We start from the raw sequence: 6,224 nt of genomic DNA, 5'->3' as shown, positions 1-6,224 counted from the left end.
TGTCAGGGCGCCCCAAAGAGTCAGTCCCCCTCCTGCCCGGGCACAGGAGAGGGAGCCCCAGGCGCATGCTGCGTGGCGCACTCTGGTTCTTCCTGCGTGAGCAGGGGAGACATAAGGAAGTGGATGGTGAACCCCCCTTGAAGCTGGAAGCCGTGTACGCGACCTGAGGGGAAGACAGCTGTTGAGAAGGGGCCACCCAAAAGGCTCGTCGGCTTATGTTGCTGTAGAGACGCAAGAAGGCAATCAGCGATCTCCCAGGCATAGAAGGACTGAAATCACCACACTTACTGAACAATTTCTCATGGTAATGGTGGAACGTTCTGGGTACGTATTTGTAGGGAATGGAAGCCTTGAGTCTCAGAAATATTGAAAGGTAGGCTTCATGATTTTTGGGAAGGATAATACATTAAATTCTGTTGCTGTGCAGAGGCTTTTTTTGTTGTATCAGTAGAACTTCGAAAGCTTTGAAAGTTACTCTGAGATACAAAAACCTCTCCATCTCCCTCTGCTGCATCACATTCAGCATCTTTATTATCCGGCAAAGCAGAAAGTGAACTCTGTCCCAGCCGAAACCAGGACAGGGATAGGCGCTGTTACTTGTGGTGGTCTTGCTTTCAAAGCCTTAGCGCCCCTAGTGAAATAAAGCGGAGTAGTTGTTTTGGGAGTTTAAGGAATAGTTTTGTCTTTTTTTCCTGGGTTATTATAAAGATCAGCCGACTGCGTACGGTTCTCTAAGGTACGTTGACTTTCATCCGTACTAGCTTGCAGGTATGAGCGGGGCTGAAAAAGGAGAGAAGAGCAAGCCCAAAGAGGAGGGTTTGTCAATATGACCATGACCGGCAGCATGGCGGGCCCCCTCCCCACGGCGGCCGGCGGCGGCGGGGCGGGGCGCCGAGCGGCCCTACGAGCTGGTGGTGTTCGGGGCCTCGGGCTTCACCGGCCAGTTCGTGGTGGAGGAGGTGGCGCGGGCGGCGGGCGGCGGGAGCTGCGCGGCGCCCTGCGCTGGGCCGTGCCGGGCGGCGTCGGGAGAAGCTGCAGGCGGTGCTGGAGCGGGCGGCCGAGAGCTGGGTACGGGCCGCGGCTGGGGTCGTGTGGCGCGCGCCGCGGTCCGGGGACGGCGGGGCCCGTGCGGCCCCGATGTCCCGCCCCGTCCGTTGGGAGCCGCCCGCGGGCGGTGTGAGGGGAAGCGCCTGGCTGTCGGGCTGCGCCGGGGAGGCGGCGGCGGCGGCGGCTCGGCCCGGGGAGGGACGGGACGGGACGGGACGGGACGGGACGCGACGCGCCCGTCGGCGGCGGCGGGCGGCGTCGGTGACGGCGGTCTCCGGTGCGCAGGGAAGGCGGCGCTCGGGGCGGAGGTCGGCGTGCTGCTGTGCGGTGTGGGCGACGCGGCCTCGCTGGCCGCCACGGCGAGGCAGACCCGGCTGGTGCTCAACTGCGTGGGCCCGGTGAGTGCGGTGATCCGGGCGGTGCTCCCCGGCGTCCGCCGGCGCGGCTCCCGGCAGAGCCCGGGCCGGCGTCTGCCCCTCCGCCGCCGCTCCTCGGCTGCGTGCGGCTGGGCTCCCTGCTCCCCGGGCAGGGAGAGCTGCGACGGCTACCGGGAAACCTGCCGCTGGGCTGCGGAATTTCAGGAGCCGTCCAGATGAAACGTAGCTTTTTGAAGTGGAGCCGAAAGTACAGCCGTGTACTGTCGTCGCCTGAAGATGTCCCACCAGGATTTCTGGTGGCGTGATTCACGGGCAGTTCTCACTGAAAGAATACAGCAGGGTTGGGGTTGGGTTGGGTTGGGTTGGTGTTTGGTTTTGTTAAGTCTTTCCCAGGCAGCCTAAGAAAGTGACTGTGAAGTGGGGAGGAGTTTTGGTTGGGCCAAAACAGCAAGTGTTTGCTTTTATTGTGCATGCATAGGTTAGATAGAGCAGGTTGGGGAGTTGTGGTGGGTGGGTTTTTTTTGTTCCTTGTGGTTTCTTTCCTTGTATAGTCCAGATTCTTTGGAGAGCCTGTGGTAGAAGCTTGTGTTGAAAATGGTGCCAGCTGCATTGACGTCAGTGGAGAACCCCGGGTATGTGACAGTAGAAAAAGGCTCCTTTGTATCGAGGATCTGCTGAAGGAGCGTTTGTTTAGCGTGTTCCATGTTTCTGCTGACGTTTTTGAACACAAAGACAAATGGTGCCTCCTGAGCTACCAGTTTTAAGCTGCATTAACCATTTTAAAGTACATCAATGTGTATCGGTTGTATAGTTCTCTTACTTTTAGACAAGAGCCTCTCGGGTTCTGTCTGGAGATGCAAAATTTTTGAGCGCTGCTTCAAGTCTCGGTTGTGATTCTACGTAGGAATTTTGTGTAGATGACATTTCTTTGCACTGCTGTGACGGTTTCATACCATAAACCAGGAATAATAGGTATCCTGTCTAAAGATGCTTGTAAGTGGTTTGAGGTATGTAGGGTGCTAGGATACGACAGTAAAGCGCTGATGGCTAATACTGGCTGTGGCCAAATCTGGAGGTCTGCTTAAATAGTTGTTCTGACTGTGTTCTAGTTTCTGGAAGGAATGTACCTGCAATACGACGGAACAGCTGCGGAAAAGGGAGTGTATGTCATTGGAAGCTGTGGCTTTGACTCTATACCAGCCGAGATGGGAGTACTGTACACCAGAGACAAGCTGAAAGGTGACGGTATTTAAGTGTGACCTTTATGTCTGAAAAAAAGAAATGCGGATTATGTCTCTCATCCCATTTCCTAAAGCAGTTCAGTGCTTATTGTGGAAGCTCTCTCAGTCCTCTTTTTGCCTGCCTTTACCAGCTGACCTGTTTCAAACCAAATGCGGTAAGCTAAAACCTTGAAAGTCAATCGTATTCCCATCAGACGGGAAGAGAATTGGTGATTTAAGGTGTGAGGAGGGATTCAAGGTAGTGTTGCTCACTGAGAGAAACAGAACCTTCAGTTGTCAGCAGCGGGCTGTTGAGCCAGCGCGTGGACGTCCCTAGGCAAGCCTCAGCACACTGCCTCTTGTGCAGGGAGAATCTTGTAGGGAAGAGACAGCGGCGACAGGAAGGCTGCGGGAAAGGGATCGGAAATTGGTGGGTAATCAGGTTTCCTAAGTTTTTTGTTTTCTACCGCAAGCTCTGAGGAGCTGTTGCGTGAGCGTAAGCAGATAGGCAGTGCCATGCGATGCCTTTTTGTTTAAGAGCAGCTGGACAGTAGCTGAACGAGGATAAATAATATTTGAGAAAAGAGGTGAGACGATTTAAATTCTATGCCAATAGTACTTGATCCTCATCTCAAGTGAGGAATACTTTGTTCATCAGGTCTGACTTTCAATTGGAAGGGCTGATAAGAGTATCCAAATGGTTTGCTTTTGTGTACTATTAGAACTGCTACGAAGTGGGATTGCTTTGCACTGGAGCGTATCATCAGCTTTCAGTTGACTAAAACTCAATCTGGATCTGATTGGAGGGAGAGGAGAGGCATGGAAATGAGTATCTGGTTGTTCACGGGGGTTATAATTTGATGCCTGATAACTCGTTTTTGAATAAAGATGTCTTTTATCTCTTCCTATTTTGACTTTATGGTGTTTATCACCTGTCTCTGCAGTTGCTTGCGATGTTGAAAATTTGCCCATACAAGTACAGTTGTACAATCTCAGAAGGCACTGAGCAAAGCAAAACAAAGCAGAATTTGGAGGGAGTTGTATTGTTTTGCTGTTGATCACAACTAAGCATTCTTTGCAAAACACAAGCTGTGCTAAAATTAAGTGGTTTGGGATAGCTTGTGTGGGTTTGGTTTTTTGCGGGGTTTATGGGTTTGTTTTGGTTTGGGTTGTCTTTTGTAGTTAAGGTCTACCAAAACCCGTAAGTCCGTCTCGTTTTTTCACAGCCTACGTCATCCTTTCTTTTGAAACTTGGAGGAAAACTAAATACGGCTCTTCATAGTCTTTTTTCTTTCTTCCCCCCCCCACTGATTATTTACATTATCTCATTAACTAGATAAGACAAATGAAAAATGTAATGAGTAAAGATAATATTAGTGACCCTTACTGAAGTAACTTTACGTAAGAAATTTGGTACTTTGCTAACTAAAATAGCTGTGGGACTTAATCTTAGTTTGTTTTACTTTGAGATAAAGACGTGACTCTGCCTTTTCAACTAATAATGTCAGTGGCCTGCTATTGGAGTCTACCAGAGGGTACTCTGGCTTTGTGAACTCATGACTGTATACGCCAAGGAATGTTTTCTCCTCCCTTCAAGGTACCTTAACTGCTGTCGAAAGTTTCCTGAGGGTGCAATCTGGGCCTGAGGTTGGTTGGTGTACACCTTCTTGGAAACTCGGAGGTATCTGTGATAACATCACCGTAAGCCCGTTAGGAATAATGTCATTAATTAATTCAGACCAAGGACAAGCTGGCAGTTCTTTGACGAATGAGCCTCAGAACTTGATTCTTTAGGAGCTACTACAAGTATCCCAAGCGAGCACCCTTTTGTAAGGTTCATTTGCGTAGGCTGTCTCCTAAAGTTTGTTGTGTTAGGCTGTTTCAAGAAATACTTAGTTTTTGCAGAGCTGTGGGAAGGATTCGTGCACAAGTCAAGTAGAACAGATACAGAGTGGGTTGCCCGTAATCCTAGTGTTTGGCTGTTTGGGTTTTTTTTGGTTGGGGGGCGGGGGGGAGGTTGTTTCGATATACTTTCAATGCATGTAATCAGAACACATATAGGTACTAATTGTAACAATGTGTAACGTAATGTAATAATTCTAAGGGTCATATTAAAATAATGCAGCGATGACCGAAACCAGGCCGGTGTTGTTGGTGCCCCACAATCGAACGTACGGCTTCTCCTGTCCTGAGCACCCATCTTGACAGATGGGGCCCAAGTCATAGCTGTTTCTTGTGAACATCTGGAGGAGTGGAGGAAGCCCATGGAACGGGAGAGTAATAGCTGTCTGTTAAAGGACAGGGGATAGTAGTTAATGAGAATGTATAAATGTGTATGTTGGGTATAAAGACGGTTTAAAGTATGTAGTGTAAGTTGTAAGTGTTGGTAAGAAGGGATTTCAGTAATGCGAATTAAATACAATGGGACGGTTGGAAAGAGAGAGAGAGAGAGAGAGCGGCATTACATTATGGGGGACCCGAGCATGGCGCAAAGCGTATGGAACAAGGGGTGGAGATTGCATTGGGTCTGGCTGAGATGGAGTTAATTTTCCCCACAGCAGCCCTCACGGTGCTGTGCTTTGTCTTGGTAGCTAGAAAGGTGTTGATAACACGGCAGTGTTTGGGCTGCTGCTGAGCAGTGCTCGCACAGCAGCAAGGCTGTCTCTCCAACATTCCTCCCCGCTCACCCAGTAGGCTGGGGGTGGGCAAGATCCTGGGAGGGGACACAGCCAGGACAGCTGACCCAAACTGACCAAAGGGACCTTCCATACCATATGATGTCTGCTCAGCCATGAAAGCTAAGAGAAAGGAGGAGGGGTGGGGGGCATTCGTTAGTACGACGCTTGTCTTCCGGAGCAACCGCTACGCGTACTGAAGGCCTGCTTCCCGGGAGGTGGCTGGACATCGCCTGCTGAGGGGAAGCAGAGAATAAATCGTTTGTTTTCCTTTGCTTCCGTGTGCGGCCTTTGCTTTTGCTTTATTGAACTGCCTTTCTCTTGACCCACGAGGGTTTTTTTCCATCTTGTTTTCTCCCCTCCCTGTCCTGCTGAGGAGGGAGTGGTAGAGCGGCTTGGTGGGCACCTGGCGTTCAGCCAAGGCCAACCTGCCCCATTTCACTGTACTTTAATGCACGTCATCATAATGCACGTATGTAATAATTGTAATAATGTGTAATACAGGTAATAATTCTAAGGTCATTATTAAAATAATACACGAAACCTTTAGATACGGAATTAATTACTGTTTCACGGTATGTCACCAGGTTCTTGTGTACACGATGGGACCTGGAAGTCAGCTGTTACGGCCTTGCGGATCAAGACAACCTGAGGAAGCTTCGAAAAAGGATAGGCTGTGCCCCTGTTCCAGTAGTTGGTGCAAAACTTAAAGAAGGTCTAAGAAGCGTAAGATGTGAAACGTGCTGTCTTCTAACAGTTCCAGTATTTACGATACAGATTGTTAAGATGCTATTAAATCCTAGAAAGATGCATTTAGGACTTTAGTATAATATGAACACGTAGATGCTCGTCTAGTAAGCACCTGCAGCTAAGTTCTGTTTTAGCGATGTGTTTGTATTTTACTG

General features: G+C 49.7%; 1 pseudogene; it reads left to right on the top strand.

Moving 5' to 3' along the window:
- The first annotated feature begins 843 nt into the window (after positions 1–843).
- LOC127028965 (saccharopine dehydrogenase-like oxidoreductase) lies at positions 844–6,045 on the top strand (annotated as a pseudogene).
- The last annotated feature ends 179 nt before the right edge of the window (positions 6,046–6,224 follow it).

The sequence above is a fragment of the Gymnogyps californianus genome, unplaced genomic scaffold, assembly GCF_018139145.2.
Source record: "Gymnogyps californianus isolate 813 unplaced genomic scaffold, ASM1813914v2 HiC_scaffold_513, whole genome shotgun sequence".
Taxonomy (NCBI): Eukaryota; Metazoa; Chordata; class Aves; order Accipitriformes; family Cathartidae; genus Gymnogyps; species Gymnogyps californianus.
The sequence above is the reverse complement of the archived record's forward strand: the minus strand, read 5'-3'. Positions and strand labels throughout refer to the sequence as shown.